The sequence below is a fragment of the Coccinella septempunctata genome, chromosome X (genome assembly GCF_907165205.1).
Source record: "Coccinella septempunctata chromosome X, icCocSept1.1, whole genome shotgun sequence".
Classification (NCBI taxonomy): domain Eukaryota; kingdom Metazoa; phylum Arthropoda; class Insecta; order Coleoptera; family Coccinellidae; genus Coccinella; species Coccinella septempunctata.
Window position 1 is genome coordinate 6,123,382 of NC_058198.1, and position 18,013 is coordinate 6,141,394.

Here is an 18,013-nt window from a genome sequence, read left to right on the forward strand (position 1 = left end):
ATGGATTATCAGTTCGGTTTTCTTCCCTAGGAAAGAATTGAGGAAATTGTAGACTCCTCACTCTTGTTCAGGGGTGAAGTGCCTAGGGAGTGACTTTCATCCACTCTTTCTACTGGCAACCACCAGCCACTACAAGTATCTCTAACATTAACCGCCTTATTATTCTTGATGAATGAGTTATGGAAGGGTGGAAGATCACTCAAGTCCAGGTTATCATATTTATGAGAAACTCCTCACCAATGAAGTTTCCAAACATTGTCAGTTGAACAGTGAAGGAATTTGGTGATTCCACAAAATCTGATGGCCACCACTGGTCACTTGGAGCATTTTCCACCAAAATAGTTGACGTAAAATATTCAAGGAATGTTGTAGACCATTTTGGATGATTGAAGGTGAATCAACCGTACTGCGTCTAAGGTTTACATAAGATGCTTTGGAGTAGGTCTCCAAGCTTGAAATATTAATCAAGTCCCGATTTAAGCCCCGTAGAAACGAGGGATAAAAGTATTCAATCCATTTCAACAATTCTCCATAATTCCAAGATATACGAAAAGACGTGTTAAGAACTCTCAATTGAACAAATATCTCACTTCAACCAAGCAACCCCAATCCAGTGCCCTAGCTTAGGGCAGAAAGGGCACCTTGTTAACAGTCCCAAGAGTGTACGATCGATTGAATACACCTCAGGGGATCTTGAAGATAAAGTTAGATACGAAAAAAACTGGTTCTCTTCAGCAGTAGAACCATGATTTTCGGAAATAACTGTTGAAATTGTGAGAATACTGAGTTGTAAACTTCATCAGCATACGTCTGGTAGTTCATGGTTCCTAGAAGCTCTAATAAATCAGTCCTGCCATCTAAACAAACTTCAACTCTAACCATAACTGTGCCCCGAAAAGTATTAACAAAACAGCGGTTTCTTCGTATGAGTGGAATGGTCTACAGTTCTACTCGTTGTCTGTCAGAAAAGTTTTCATATCTAGACTCGTATGCAAAGAGTGTCCATCGCTCGCTTGTTTTCGCCAGTGAGTTTTATATTGACTTCATAGATACGTCTTCTGACTCTTCTTAGGGAAATGAAAGCCTGTAGCATCTTGAAGACGTTGATTGCCATTCTGCAAGTACTGAGAGGTTGTCTTTGCACCAATAGTGTTGAAAAACGGTCTTCTACTGACGTTGTAGGACGCGATCTACCACTTTTGGGTCTTTGACCAATATTTCCAGCGAGATTAATCACGACTAACATTAAATGAATTGACTCTCACATGTATTAGACAATCCTGAAGCATCCAAAGGACTATGTTGGCATCGTCAGCGGACAAAACTTGTCTTGGAATAAGGAAAATTCGATTTGCAATTGAGTAGAAACGTCCGATCCTATTTAAACCAAGATACAGTACTGACATACATCGACAAAAATGATAAAACTTGCTTCACGATGAACCAGAAGACTTTTCTACAACGTATAATCCTTATAAATTCATGTAATGGTTGAAACCTATCCTTAAAATGTTACAAATTGGCGAATGCGTCACTTACGCAATAAACTATATCGTCGGTATATCGAAATTTTCGCTACAAAAATCTTTCACGAAGCATGCGATTCGGTAAACTCATTTCAAGATTAATAGCGAATAAAATTGTTCGTTCGTGCATCGAAAGTTAAAAACTTGAGTGGGAGCTTGATATGCGGCAAAATAAATATCATTTCGGGGTGCATATATGGTGCGTGTATCATATACCGCTGCTCATCAGATAATTCAATGAAAGTCGAACCTATTCATAATTGACATTAAAATTGCATTTCCCACATAGCGGGTAACTCACCTTGTCACACACACCATCGATGAAGGAGACTGTTGGCCTCATATCTGAAAAAAAAAACAAAATTGAATACTGCGAATATTCTATTTCTTTCATTGAATTATTCGATGATTCATATTGTTTCGATATTATCTGTATTTTTTTCAGAATATTCAGTTTCAAAAGTAGAGCATAACTTCAAACGCAAGAGCAACTTCTACAAACCACAATGTTTTTTATTTCTTAGATATCTGAACCCATAGTAAGTTTTGTTGAACGTATTTCCAAAAGAGTCCGATACCGAGTAACACATCTTATCAATTCGCAAATCAGACTGCGCTCAAGATTGTTCCCGGTCGAGTAGGTTGACGTACATCCGCCACTCAAAACTACTATGCCATAAATTCGAAACGTAAAACTTCTAAATGACCGTATTTCGGTGCTCTCGGAGGCATTCAGATATTCGGGTTTTACACGGTGTTTTCCTCCGACTATTCCACGTATTTCCAGTTCGGGAAAACTAACGCCTCAGAACCTTATGCGTTTCTGGTTTTTACACGTGCAATAAATAACATTGGAAAATCGTGAATATGAAACAACGGCGATAAAAATGAAGGATTGCTCGGAAAGATTGAATAAAATCGAATCATTCAATGTCACAAACGCCCGGGAACATATATGGAAATGCTTCGATGAAAAATCCATCGGCTGAAAACTCCCAACCGTTAGGGTTGGGGTTAGGCCCTTTGTCTTCGACTGAATCTTACATGCAACATGTTCAGTATTTCGAAAGAAAAAGATTCTTCAACCAACAAAAAATTGGGTCTGAAAGGTCTCCAAAAATTCTATAAAATGAGTTATTGATCTTAATGGTTTTCCAAAATTTTCTAACTCGGTTCAGAAACGATCGACAATCATTTAAATTTCAGCTAGTTCCACTGTAAACAATCGTACTGCGTATATAACAATCAGCGGCGCAAGAAACCATGTGTAAAACTCTGTACTATATCGACAGAACCAATTCCGTTCCCATCTCATGCATGGTTTCCATGCGAAATGAGATATCTTCACACGAAAAGTTTCGTTAATTGTGTTCCATTCTATCCGCACTGCCATCAAAGAAACAATAAACTTATGTTCCTCAGGTTTGCAGCCATTCAGTTCACACCAAGTTGTGTGTTGTTCAAGATCTGAGGCAATATATTAGATAACTCAAGCTGAAGTTGTACGGAAACAACTTTCTCCTATAACATGATGTTGTTTAGGACATATCCGAAACAATATATTTCAGTCAAACCGCACAAAATGTGAATACCTTCCACCCGTGGGGGAAGTTGCCAACTCACAGAGGATATTTCAATGGCTTAAGCGTTCTGTACACGAGATGGATCTCTTCGAGCGATCTCAAAGTTCTGTCCTTATCTGAAAGTTGAGTGGAAGAGTTTCCCTTCTTATTTTATGCATAATATATCATTGGTACTATTGCTTCCATCCCAACAGAATCCGATTTTTCGAGGAGTTACTTTCCAAATGTCTAAAATGAAAGGTACGTAAAGTTTCGCATTATTCCTCGTATTATTCTCAAACGAATGTATAATTTATCACCATAATAATTCTTGGGCGGAATGAAAAAACTTCTGGAATATTTTATACCCCCGAGTCGTGTCAGAACTTGAGAGTGGACGTTTCAATAAATCGGTGAATTGGTCAGTTCACATGGAAGTTACTCAGGAATCGGTGAAAACCCCTCGCTATCCTACTACAGGAAAAGAAAATTCATTGAACTCCCTGAGAATTTTATACAGATATGCAAATTTTTTCAAATTTTGCCAATTGTGAGGTCTGAATTTACATTACTGAATCACAAATAATGCTCAATCTAAGGAGCCAACATATAACTATTCTTTACAGCTAGTTACATCACTCATTGTTAACCTCATTGAAGGTAAAGTATCTCGTAATAAAAGCTCTTCTCATATTCCTAGTATATGTTTTTTCACATTATTTCAAAAGAACCTCATGAAAAAACAGTACTTCACCCTTGTGAGACAATGAAATTTTTTTTCCTTTCTAATCATCGGCAAAATAATCTGTTTGACACCGGAAATTGTCCGACTGAAACGTCGTTATCTGATTCCAGTTCGACGATTTTTGACGCGATGAATTCCCCCGGTCAAAAAATCCTCGCAGCAGTCCCGTTCCCGAATGAAATTACAGACACCAAAACGCCCAAGTCTTGAGAAAATGCTCGTGGCAAATTAGGGGAGTTACCCGACTGAACGACGGGATACTTAATTAGAATCTTAAATAATAATTCTTTTATAACCATTTCGGAGAGGTTCGGTTCCGTCACTTCGCCCTGAATACATCAGTAATTCTTGGGTAATTTTTCAGGGAAATTGGAATCAACGAAAATATAGTGCTCTGTTGATAAATATAAATGGGGGAAATGTTGCCATCGTTCATCGTAGAGAAAAAAAGCCATAATTCAATGAATCGGTTTCTTAGTTCCTCGTCCCTCCTCTAAAACAATTATTTTCAATTTTCTCATCCACTCAAAAGCATACCTATGGTTTACACTAATGAACTTTTCGATTCGATATTCGAGAACGAATATGAAATTATGAAGGCTTTTTACTCATGATGGAACTCGACACAAAAAACAAATAGTATCCAAAAATGTCACATCAATTCAATTTTTTTCTACTCATCTGGTGTTATGAAAGAAGTGAATTCAATCAGGATTTTTTTTCGGTTCAGAAAAAATTCAAGAGGCCCATAGGATAGCATTTGTTGGTAGCGTCCTCTATCGTGCCTGAACTTATTTGCATCAGGAGGACATTATTCGCCTTTATTATCATTTAATAAGCTCGGATGTCAGATATTCAAGCTCGAACTTAATCCGTTCCAACTACACAGTATCACGCAATATGTCAGATTCGTATTGAAATATTATAGATGTATAAAGCATGCCAAAGGAAATTTACCCATTGTCGATAGGTAATCGCTTACGTAACTGAACTTTAGTACGTTCACATGCACAAAAAATACATTTCAGATCGAAAAACATGCAAACCACATAAGTATAAAACCCATGGAGTCTTCCTTTCATGTATCTTGGTTGTTCAAAAGAGTTAATTCTTAAAAACAATTAATTACCCGATGAGGAAAATGGAAATGAAGAATTTCATCAAGCACACCACCTATATCTGCAATCGGCAACAAAAGAATTTCTGTTATCACTAAAACATAGCCTTATCAGCAGACACATTGTACTAAACGTATAACATTCTCGTTCTTCGATGACCATGTGTTATTTATTTTTATCAGATGTTGAATTCAGTTGCGAAGCAACGATCGATGACGGTTAGCTCCTTTGCTCGTAGAATTTTCCATTTAAGTGGATCAAGAATAATAAAGAGAGCACTTTCGTGAAGACATGAGCTTTTAGGCGCTGTTTCAATTCATAACCAAAGCAGGGTGACTACTGACCTAGCCCCGCAAAAATTTATTTCTCCAATATTTTTCAAAATGAAAATCTGGTACCATGAAACTAGTAGTTCAAAGTAATGTTTTGAAAGTTCTTGCAAAATAAGTGCGTCATCGAGCGAATAGTTTTTGAGATACCTACAGTAATATTTTGGTAATGATTGGTTTCAGTTAAATTGGGTGGGTATTTTAACGAATAATGAAAAAAATCAGACTCCAATAACTTCGAAACCTTGTACCTTTTCACGAAATCAAAGGGCACATTGGGATCCTCAGTACTCTCAAATCGAGTCTTAGCCCTTACCCAAAGAGAAAGTTTGTCTCTAGATCTTTTCCTTCGAAAGTTACAGTGTTCACAACCAGTAGGAGGGCAGGACAAAATTGAGTTGACCAAGAATTCTTCATCAATGAGTTCGTTTGAAATCATTTTCTGCTCAAAACACTGTCGCCTCCTTGACGACTTTTATTGAAGCTCATTATTAGGTATTATACCAAATATTATAACTCAATTATAGTTGTCCAGATTGTGTAGTTCGTTCTAATCACGAACCAGCGATGAACGGAAATTTTTCAACGCTCGTTATATACCAATTTCAACCTCAGTTGAAATGGAGCATTACCTTGATTATATAATACGAGCATTCAAATTCTCCCGAGGACTTTTGCGTGTAGCTGTGGAGGGTTAAAACTTCATCTCCAGATTCTCCTCAGTCACATTCAACCTGCTCACGTTCTGATTATTCAAGAAAGTGGATCTCCATTGTGTGAAGGGTGGCTAAATTTCAACGTACGAAAATAATTCTTGATGTCGCTTGTTTAGGACAAGTGGAAAGAGTAACGACGCGAGACGTAAAGTTATCGCGATATCTGACGCGAAAGTTATATTATTTTCTTAGATTCATGTACAGAATTCCAAGTAGCTAACCACAAGAATATACTTCAACGCTATGTGAGTTCCTAACAAGCTCTCTCTCCAACTTTTAAGTTCTACATTGCCATGAAATGAGTTAGAACCTTCGTACAACTGCGTGGATCAGATAGGAAAGCTACTTGCTCGTATTCAGAAGTGATGGAATCAAATTGTCCTAACGTGAGATATAGTTTTCGGATTCCAATAATAAATGAAATGAAATACAAGATGCTGTACGTCTAGGTGTCATAAAACATAAAGTTATGGAGGGACTCCATAAATGATGTGATACTAAGGTGCATTTCGACCAAGGATTAAGCATCTGGGAAAAATCCAAGAAGCATTACTTCCTAGAGTAGACTGCTTGTAGTCTGATAATCACCGAGTATAAAACTCAATTTCCTTCATACCAACCTCAACAGTTTCTTGAACGTTTCCGACAGAAATGTTCTTTAACTGAACAGTGAAAACGATGAGCACGAATTTTATGAAAGGCGATGTGTTAACAATTCAGCTAACTGGCTGAATGAGAAAAAAATGAAACACAAAACACAAAAGATGAGGATAGGTATATAAGTTAATAAAATTCGTTTATCACGAAGGATATGATTTGTATCGATTTTGTGCGAATGGTTGTGTTGGCTGAACGTGTACGATTAAATGAACAAACGGAATGAAAGTTACATGCTTGTTTGGGATTCATTTCGATATTGTTAGCTGTAGTCGATGAAATCTGCATATTACCACTCGTTCCCTTCATTTTTTTTTTTTTGAATATGTGCCGCGGAGTTAATACCATTGTATCATCAGCTCCTACTGTATCTCGTTTTATTGGAGGAAATTGATCAGGCGGATTTCCACGAACAGATAGGTATCGGGTTTCCGCTTTATCTGGAGGGCCGTCATATGTTGCGTGTTCCAGTCAACTCAGTGAATTCGTGAAATAAAATTTTAATTGCACAATCGGTGCGGGTTTTTCATCGAGGCCGCAACAATGCCCATATCCAATGGTGAGCGGGAATAATAACAAATCAAACACATAATGGCTTCAATTCGTATCGACGTATTGGCTGTATCGATACATTAAGTATAATGGGAAATATAATATCAAGGAAATGCTGCCATGTTTAGTTGATGAAATAAAAATGCTAGAACGAGAAACTCGCCATATTGAATACATACAAAGGACTAATAAGTACCAAGGAAGGTGCCCTGTGGAACTCCACAAAAATCCATGTGTACAGGGTATCCTGGCTGTTTCTGCTACTTCCAGACTAGAAAGGTGAAAACTTTGAAATGAGTCCAGGGCTAGATTTTCCTGAAAAGACCATTAGTGGAAACGGTTTCACGATATCTTCATTTATCTTAAAGATAAATCCTCATCTCTGGTATACGAATTGAAACTTCATGGTTATATCTTCAAGGAAAATGAAGATATCGTGAAACGGTTCCCACAAATGGATTCTTCACGAAAATCGAGCCCTGGACTCTTCTCAACCTTTTTCCCTATCTAGTTTAGAAGTACCAGAAACAGCCAAAATTAAGCAATTTGGGATAGCTGAATGAATCGATCACTTGGACAAAACGACTCAATCGAAGCAGTTAATTCAAGAATCACGACTTATCGAATCCCAATTTCGAACGATTGATAAATAAGAGTTACACTCTCCCCATTCGGCCCGGTGATGAATTCAACCATGACAATTTGATTCCGATAAAATTATGGGACCTGGTGCGGAGCAGGAGGTGCAAAAAAAGGGCCAGTAATTTGATCCGGGACTTTATTCGGGTAGGCTATCGATAAATATCGACAATCTGGATAATTACCGGCTTTTTCTCTAGCGGTGCTAATCCTGTAACGGCAGCGACATCTGTTCGAACCATTACCTTGCACGATCTACAGCTTTCATATAATATTTCCGAGTTGACAGTAACTTCCCGACCCGCAGCTAAATTCGTCAGTTTTCCATGTGAAAATGCCCCCGGAGCAATTGCCTCTCTCCAGCAAATTCCTCTAAGTTACAGTATCGGAAATATTTGAAATACTTCTAGCAATTCGCTCTGTTTGAGGTACGGTGAGATGGGGAACCGAGTGAAAGTCTTGTTTGAAGTGGCAAATACCGATAAATTGGGAAAGAGTTGACGAACTGCCGCAGCCGCTGTCTTCCCGACGTCGGGGGTTTTTGGTTGATTCTATTTCAATATTTGTTTGTCTGCTGGAGACGAAACCGCCAATAAGTTTAGGAATGGGATGTCTGGATGTAGTGTTCCCACGAAAAGACTGAGAGCAATTATTTATATCAATCTCAATAGAAGAAGTCATGCAGTGACGGGATGTTAAAAGGAGTAAGCAGGATTTATTCACGAGAAAAACGAGAGTTTTCCCTTGGCCCTCGGAAAATACTTTCGGCATCCTTTTAGCTTGACCTGAGTCTCTAGAGGAAACGTTGTTTTCTGTGTTTTTCTATCGTTGATTTACACCACGCTATGTTCACTTCAGTCACTTATAATCCTGAGGTCTTCATTTGAAAAATCGATTTATCCGCACCAATAAAAATGAGGACAATAGCTATACGCTATCACTGGATAGAAAGAGCAGCTACAAAGCGTTAGGTAGCAAATAATGACAATAGGTCTAGCAGAAACTAGAGTGCAGATTCTTTGGATAGGAGGAAAAAATTTCAGACCACCTGGTTGAAGAGCTCCTTGACGGTTAGCTTACGCAAATATGCTTCTGAGGAAAAAGCCAGTAGAACTTTTGAATTGTAAAGTGAGCTGAAGATTATGTCGAGGCATGGGCATCTCTAGAGAAGGGCTTCATAAACATCTAAAATCTAATTTGCTTCCCCGACCACTGGAATGTTAGGATATAGATTAGACCGCCATAACCGGCCTGTTTGTACTCTCCTCCATTTGATCGTGTTTGGAATGTAAATTCACAGAATTGTGACCCCACACTGGATTTCTGAGGTAGCTCTTTGGTTCCTCCTTTTCGATTTTTTCACGTCAAACACTAGCATAAGATTCAATAAAACATCGATTCCTGCAACTACAGTTGGCTTTGCTTCTACTCCTAACCTTTCACCCCAATAGAACGAGTGGGATTTCATCCTCAATATTCTACCCAAATTTGAACACCATTTTTATTATCATTTCCGTTGTTTCGATCGAATTCTTGCTGGTAATGTAAGTAATGAGGAAACGTGTTCATATCTCGTTTTCAAACTCTTCCACAACATCGTAATTCCAGAGATGAGGGAGCAAAATTCATTGCTCATTGAGTTCACCCTTCAAAATGATATCCCCTTGACTGATGGACTCGCAAAGTTCTCGAGAGATGCGCGAAAAACAAATGGCCGTCAGTGCGATAGATTGAGGAAAAGATAGATCGTGGACATTTCTAGAGGCCCCTCTTCTCGAGAAGCAATATAAATATCTACTTCGAAATAATGCAAGGCAAATATCTGGAAATTATTCTGTATGTACGAGCCCGAAAAGCCAGAAATAGACCCGATGATTGAGTGATAATATCCATCGTGCCCGAGCTGACTGACGTGGAAAAATAGGGACGGTTAGAGGACCGTGATCAGAGGGGTAGAGGGTTGCTAGAACAGTCAGCAGGATCTGGTTCTCATAAACAGTTGTATTAATTTATCTATACGCGAAAGAAATTTTGCCACAACGTGAATAATATTCATTTATCTATATTCCATGAAAAAATGCATAATTTTTGTATTTTTGGTTGGTTGAAAGCCTCAAGTTTAGATTCTTTTATTTACTGCTTCAAGCTAGGTAAATTTGATCGAGATTTTAGTGAATATAACAGGGAATGAGCTTATTGGGGTTAGAAAAGTTGCCTATCGACTTTATTTGCTGTTTAAACATAAATTTGAGTCGTCTAACCAAGTAACTGAATATTACCTCTACCCACATGAAGATACTGTGATAAAGAAGCACGTGTGATGCTGAAAAATCGATAAAATCACGTCACTCAGTTCTTTAGTTTATCTCTCGACCTCATCTAATTTCGGGGATCAATCGCTGAAACTTCGCGCTAAATCGTTGGAAGTTTTCGTGTTATGAGTTCATATTAACCGAGATGAAAATGTACTAACTCTTTCTTCATCCGTGTCTGCCGAAACCTTCATCAGGGAGCTGTTTAAACGCTTTCATATAGTGGGAAAATATCTACGAGATATTTCTCATCGACCTTTCACGTCTACTAAGCGTTATTTCAGCGCGCCGTATAGGCCCAATCAATTTTCCGAACCCAGCACACGTATGGGCTTAATGAAAGAGGTCATCTCCCATGATTGATCTGCCTTGGTTGTCCATGGTTAAATCAAATTATTTGTCTTCATTATTACTCCACGCCTGTTCGTTCGCCGAACTACGGGTTTGTTCTTCATAAACGTTGTGGTTTTTAGGAATTATTTTGAACCAACAAAAACCGCCGATCGATTGTTCAAGGTAAACGGTTATGGGAAATTTTCCATTACTGAGTAAATGGAAAAAATTTGAGATTTCCGACGATTTCGGTGGTACATTCATTCCAAGAATATCAATATAAACATGTTTACGTGCGAAATCACCGAACAAATAATATTCTTTCTTTTTCTCAGAAGGTGGGTCGCAAAAAATTTCAGTCTTTAACACGGGCTTTTCCCTGCAGATGAAAACAACGTCTCGCAATCGAAATATACCTCGAATTGAATCCATGTCTCTTGAGGGCTGATACCTTCATCGTCAATTTAGGGTGTTTAACACTAATGATGTATCTGAACATCCTCGTATCGTATTTATTCAAATTAGTTCACTTTGACGGCGTTTGCTCGATTTGTGAAAGCATCATGATCGTATGATACAGAATAACCCAAAAATATTTTCAGGGGCGAATTTATCAAACCAATTTATATTTAAATATTTATATTGGTAGCTGAATCAAAGAATAAGCAAGAGACTCAATTTCCCTCGAGTGTATATACAGAAAAAAATCAACCTAGATCACACACCCTTCATGAATTGTTGATAAAAGAAAAATACACAAATGACACATCATATTTCTTATTGATACCTTATTGTACCCTGAGCAATTTGAAAAGAGCTCTGGGGTGTTTTTCATTCGATACTTCATACCGTCAATTTCAGACTTGTATCGAGGTCAAATTTGTGTTGTAACACATATAATGACATGTAATTTTGTTGTGCTGATTTTTCTACTTTCACATGGTTGTTACATAATGTAAGCTCAAGAAATTGTGTTTTCTGATAATAAATGAATAAATCAATAGGTTATGAAGAATGGAAATTTTTCCGATGTGTATGTATGGGCCAATCCGAAGTTTATCTCGTAAGGGTTGAACACAATCGTCCTTGACCTCGCATTAATCCAATCGAGTTACCCAGAGCGGCGTGAGATGCTGAGAGAAGCGACTAGAATTATTGTTATCGATACGTCTGAGGAATTGCGACGTGGTAGAATCTTCCCCCCCGATATATAACACATATTTCTTGTTCAACCGAACCCGTAGTCATGCGTTGGGTAAGACGTGATTCGTTTTTCAACATCCACTCGGTATTTCAGGTGTTTTATAATCACTTTCCTCTGCAGAATATTCCTCATCTCCAAGTGGCTCATCTATATCGCGTCTTCCACCCTGAATATTTTCTATGAATTGAAAATATTCCGAATGAGTCTTATGCAACCGAGGCACGTGCGAGACAAAGACATTTTTCCAGTCATGGGCATATAAATCTGTAACGTTCAAGGATATATTGCGTTTTCTTATTTGGTTTATATTTCAATTTGGAGGGCAGAAGCTGACCGCGCTTCAGATCTCTATTCACGGGCTGGATATTCACACTTGGGGAGTCTAATCAGAATATATGGTTCCTGATAAAGTATCTGGAAGGAAATATGTATTCTGCATTCTGTTGCTATTCGATTTCTATGCCGAATCATAATAAATTGCAATTGTACGGATGAGACGTTCTGTTGAACAGGATATTGGACGTGCGATTTATGGGTTGTCATGAAAAATTAGGTGTTTCGTGCATAGTACCAACGGCCATCGTATCCGTATGCGACTACGGCCAGAAATATCGACAGGAATTGGCCTAGGATACGAAGGAATCGAACAGCTTTGAAGTTTCAGATCAGCTTCTCCGTTCGTTATATTCGAGATATAAGTATAGCATAATCCAGTAACATAAGAGATTCAACTTGGAAATGCTGCGGATCAATAAGATTTTCACTTTCCCATTGCTTCTTTTCTCAGAGAGCTTTATCGAGAAGGTGAAAAGAAAACTGTACATTCCATCATCATAACCCCCAATGAAATTTGGAGGACCTATTCTCATTTGCTGTTGGATAAACAAGCAGTAGATACAGGAAAAGACCTCTAGAGGTCCTCTGTAGTCTTTCTCGTGAAAATGGTATTTTGAAACGTTTCTTTTTCATACTGCCACCATATGAAAATTCTATCCAGTTTTTCATTATCCGAGATATAATTTAAAGATTTCATATTCTGAAGGAATTTGCGCTGTACTGCGACCTCAAGATCCACCATCAGAACTGTCGCCACTATGCTGTCTACAGCTCCTTATTCAGTTCCAGAGGGACGCCTATCTGGGATGGCTTCAAAGAGATTACCTTCTAACTCCTGCAAGTTCCTCGTCTAAAACATTTTTTGCATACCTTGGCATTCTACACTAGGTGATCTTTAGTAGTTTCTCCTAACCACAGAATCTACACTCGTCAGTTTCTCCAAGACTCATTCTACCCAGGTGCTTCCTGAGGTGATAATGCTCTGTAAGGAATCCAGTACGGATGTGTAGCATATTCTTGCTATAATCCAGATGTCGCAGTGTTGAGGGGATAATTCGTAGTGTTTCAATCTCAAGAAATTCATCCAGAGTAATTTTCTTTCGGCCATGAAGCTCTTTCTTGCAGGTAGATTTTCCTGCCTACCACAGAAAGGTTCCCAGCCATAGAGTTTGAGCTGCTTTCCTGGCAGACCATGTAATTCATGCCTACTTCTTTGAGGGTCCTTCGACACTCCCATATCATCATATAATCAATATGACATCGACGAGAAGTAGCAGATTTATGTTCATTCTATCGATACTTTCATGAAATATACAAGATAGAGACTCAAGAGAGATTATGCCAGCTAGGGATAAAGCACGCGCAACAATAGGTTCGAAAACCTCCCTTCACAGATCAATTGACATCTTCTACACGCATAAGGAGCCAGTCTTCTGCAAATGTTCAAATACAGGATGAATCTACTGGGGCGCCTACTAGGAGGCACTGGGCTGAGCTCTCTCCAGCGAACCTAAAAAAAAATCATGAAAGAATGTCGACCGAAATTCAACTTTCCGCAATTGAACTAAGCAAAAGATTTTCATTACCATCTGAACGCCAGGAATTTTTAGATCGTTGCCTCTGCAATAGAATTCTCTGAGGGAATGCGGCGTGTCCGGACTGCTAGAAAGTTGCCCCGAAACACACCTATGGTTTTAATTCGTTGCAATTCCTATTTCGAGAATTCCTAGAATACCCTCGACGACAAACGATAACCTGCCCGAAAGGCGGCTTCCAATATTTCTATCGCACAATCCGGGCTTTCGTTCGGAAACAGACGATATAACGATCACCGTTAAATTTTTCGTATAGTAGTTATGGCCACGAAGATACGGGAAAATCCAAATAACACCTGGAACTTTATTCAAATCCCATGTATGGCCCCGATGTAAATGTTCTCATAATTTTAACATATATTTCCCAGACACTCTCGCCTTGACATTGAATAATTTGAATCTTTTCAATTTTTTCCTGTTATATTTCATTCCTTCGTTTCTTGTTTCGCGCTCGGCTCCATATCCTTTGAAGCGAATGTGGAAACGTCGAAAATCGGAATATTTTTCACCACACGATAACCTACATATGGCGGAATGCTCCTCCATCGAAACCCCATAAAAAATATGCTGAGACGAATATTGGTCCCTTTCGTCCCGAGAACTACAATGGCAAGATAGAAACGTGGCGTGAGGTTTGGCATGCTGAACGTTCTCCTAACGATTTATTGTCCCTAACTTCTCTACACTCATTCTCATTAAGAATGAAAACAAAACAATTATAAATATCAACTGAAGGAAAACGATGGAGCAATATTTGAATTGCGTGGCAGTAGAGCTATCACAATACTTGGTCGAAAGGGGACAAATAATAAGATTTTCTTCCGAGGCCCCACTTAATCAATTCTCAGGAGATATTCCATTATTTTCACAAACCTGACGACGCCATTAATGACTCAATCTGTGGCAGTCACATCGGGGATTGAGACTTTCAAAGAAACCAGTAAAAAAAACAACTTCTTTCACAATAATGTTTGAAGCACTGGAGTAATTGAGTACTGCTACTTAAGAATCGTACACTTCAGTTTATTCGCTTCAAATTCTCCAAAAGATTCGCTGAATATGTCCAAGAGGCAGGATCATCTTGAATCAACATCAATCTATATCATAAAAATTATTGTGTTTTCATATTATTCATTCCGTTCGAAAAATGCTAATGTTTACAAGTTGGACGTTCTGGTGTTTAGAGGTTTGTATCTAGCATGTTGTGTATATTTTTTTTTTCATTTCACCTCACAGAACAAAGTCAAATCAATTCAATGTACGAACAATATTTCGCACCACTGCAAACCTGATGGATGTAACTCACGATTCTGGATGTAGCCTCCGAGGTAAAAACAATGTATGATACTAAACTTCGTCTGAAAACAGATTTAAAATCAACAATACTTCTTCAACGGAATTCATGAATATAACATGAGGTCGATCAACGTAAAATATGAAAATTGCAAATGTTAATGGCGTGCGAAATGCGCAACCTCCACTCTCAGAGATATTGCTTCAGAAAATTGGCAGTTTGTGGGTTAGAAAACGATATAGTCGATCTAGGCTTAGTGCTGGAGAATAGCAGAAGCTACTGGGAAAATCGGTTATGTATTTTGGTAGTAAACGAAAAAAAGGAATAAGAGGAAATATGGGACATTCGCCATTGTCTTCGTCTGGGTTCAGATCTCGTTGCATACTAGATGGCGCTCGAGTACTTGATAATACTCAGAAGCTACTACTAGCATTTAACAAAGCTCCGTCAATTCCAAGCGTTCTCCATCGGAGAAAGAGTTGTGTTGCTCTGACGAGGACAAATGTGATCGAATTATGGTCAGCATCTACTCTTCGTCGATGGAACGTTCTCCTTTTCGTTCTTCTGACGATCAGTAACCTCTCTGGATAAAAATGCCCAGAGGTGGAATAAAATTGAAGAGATAAATTGAAGAAGAAGAGTGATTTGCAAGTTCCTGACCAACCAAATACACAGCATTGGACAAGAGCTATTTTGAGAATGACAAATAGTTATAGGGGGTCAAATATGAACTTCCAGTTCAGTACCAATCAATTTCCTGATTTATTTCTTATACCAGTTCAGAAATAACAAAGGGGGAGACTCGTTCTATTCAGAAACTGTGGGGAAACAAATCGATCAAGTAGGTGGTATGTTGAAGTTAAGTAATTATGTCGTTGAGCTCAGTTTCAGAGACGAACTTTTATCAGTCTTGCCCTTCTTCAGTCACCGCAAAATAACTAACTACGGTCCAACTATTCAACATATATCAATAATCTCGAATGTTTCAAAGTTCGTCGTCTGAATATTTCCCTGTTTCTAACTTGGCTAGAGTACATATCTAACTCCCACCAGTGCTGCGTAGTATAATCTCTTCGTTCTAAATAAGCTGATATTCGGCCAAAACTCTGAAATATATAAGGATACACCTGGTAATGGATCATTTTGTAGTTGGAGCAGAAGTTACGTGTGATATTCGTAATTTAGCTAATGCTGGAAATCTTCGCATGAAAGCTCTCCAAGAAACTTTTTGTGAGAAATGAACCGTCATCCATTTGACTGGCCTTTCCATAAACAACATTTGTCTCAGACACAGATACTTGCGAGGCGGATTATAATATTGGCTCAAGGATATCCCTGTCCTAGTTCCTGAGGTTGTGCAAAAACTGAAGGGATTCTGCTATCGAACCTGAACCCGTTCCACATCGAGGCTAAATTATGAAAAAAGTTACGTTTAATTCGAGTGCATTCACGTCTTTCTCCTCATCCACAGAGAACAAATATTTTGATGTCATAAAAATATATCAGATTTCGAGGATGTTTCGATGAAAACTCGATTAATTATTCAAACTACGTATTTTAATGTAGGAAAATGTTGAAAATTGAGATATGACATCATCGATAATTTGTTTAAGCGACAATCCCAGTTTACTTTACAAACATAACCTTATTTAAACTTTAGTTTTCAAAAAACTATCTACGTAAAAATTTTCAGCCCACCTAATTCATCGATAATGTGAAAAAACTACAACAACCTTCATGAGTTGTCAATAAAGATTGATACGTATTGTGGATCTTCGCAGCGGTAGAAGCATTTTCCACTTTCCATTTTACGTTAAAATTCAAAATGTTGGAATATTTCCAGACTCTGAGGATCATGAACCTGATGAAAGCTTAAAGCTTATATCTCATATAGGTATGATTTTCGTAGGTATAATTTCCAGATATGATACGTGGAACTTCCAAAACGAGATCGAAGAATGAATCAATATTTAATGAGACACATTTTCCAGAACATTTGTCGAGACGGACAAATATTGTCGGATGGGATCGATTCAAGGCCATGTCGTCTGTTGTTTCAAATTTCCGGTTGTAATATGGTTTAGTGCGAAAAACAACCGGAGGAAAAAACAAAAAGTGCCCTGCTATTGGAAAATAATCTTGAGAAAACAGAGGTTTCAGCATTTAGGCAAATGCTGTGTAATAGGGGTGGAATAATAATGATGTGGGTTGGAAAAACATCAATAAACCTGATTTTCCAGGATGAGCGTCTTTTAAATGCAAATTGTTGTTCGGGATTTTTTGTTTGCAATCGAGTGAGGTGGGATCGGAAGAAAGGAAACCCTATAGCTGTACGGTTTTGAAATGGGTCAACATGGATATCTCGGAGCTTTTCGCGGACGATATCCCTGTTTTTTATGTTGGAGTTTCGCCCCGGAAAAAAATAGTTTCCGCTCCCTCCACTTACGCAGAGCAAATGTAAGCCTGTCCCTTCAAGATTTTCCTAATCGGAAATTTCTTGGGTGGGCCAGGTGAAAGGAATATAACGTTACACAATATTCTTTTATATTCCGAACGAATACCGGAATGAAATTTCCCGCACCTCCTTTTTTGTTCGAGTGGGTCCTGTCACATTTTTCCACTCTTAATTTCGTTTCATTCCGCTCGTGTTTTCTGAACGATTCGAACGGCGAACGTTAAAAAAAAAGATGCGATGAATAGACTCTGGAAACCCGAACGCAATTATCAGCTTTCGCCCCTCTCATCTGTTGGACTCCTACTTCAGCAATTACACACACATCCATCGGCTGTCGAAGGCTTTTCATTTATCGCTTATGAAATCTGATTCTCATAATTGAGGTAAAAAAATTATTCGCATGATATGCGCTACGTTTGATTGTCATTGTGAAACTCCTACTTTTCTGACGGATAGAACTAGATTCTGGTACCATATGTCATCGAAATACTCCTATAGTTTCTATGAAAATCTTGAACAAAATATTAGCGGATTATTTCATTAATTTTTTTAATCTTAAACAGGTCGTATATTGAGTGAAGCATATTTTGGTAGGTGCTTGAGTTTTTCTTGAAACTTATCATGTGTTTTCTGTCTCAAC

At 38.2% G+C, this 18,013-nt stretch overlaps 1 protein-coding gene across 3 annotated transcripts in view; it reads right to left on the reverse strand.

The window, feature by feature from the left end:
* The window catches only part of LOC123322236 (hemicentin-2-like), a 297,343-nt gene that overhangs the window by 203,886 nt on the left and 75,444 nt on the right, over positions 1-18,013 (reverse strand). For 2 of the 3 annotated variants that reach the window (XM_044910147.1, XM_044910148.1), the window contains exon 3: positions 1,828-1,871. The gene's annotated coding sequence lies outside the window, so the exon portion shown is untranslated. Of the gene's footprint in view, positions 1-1,827; positions 1,872-4,962; positions 5,087-18,013 lie in introns of those variants that run through there. The other variant, XM_044910150.1, reaches the window with a different exon arrangement.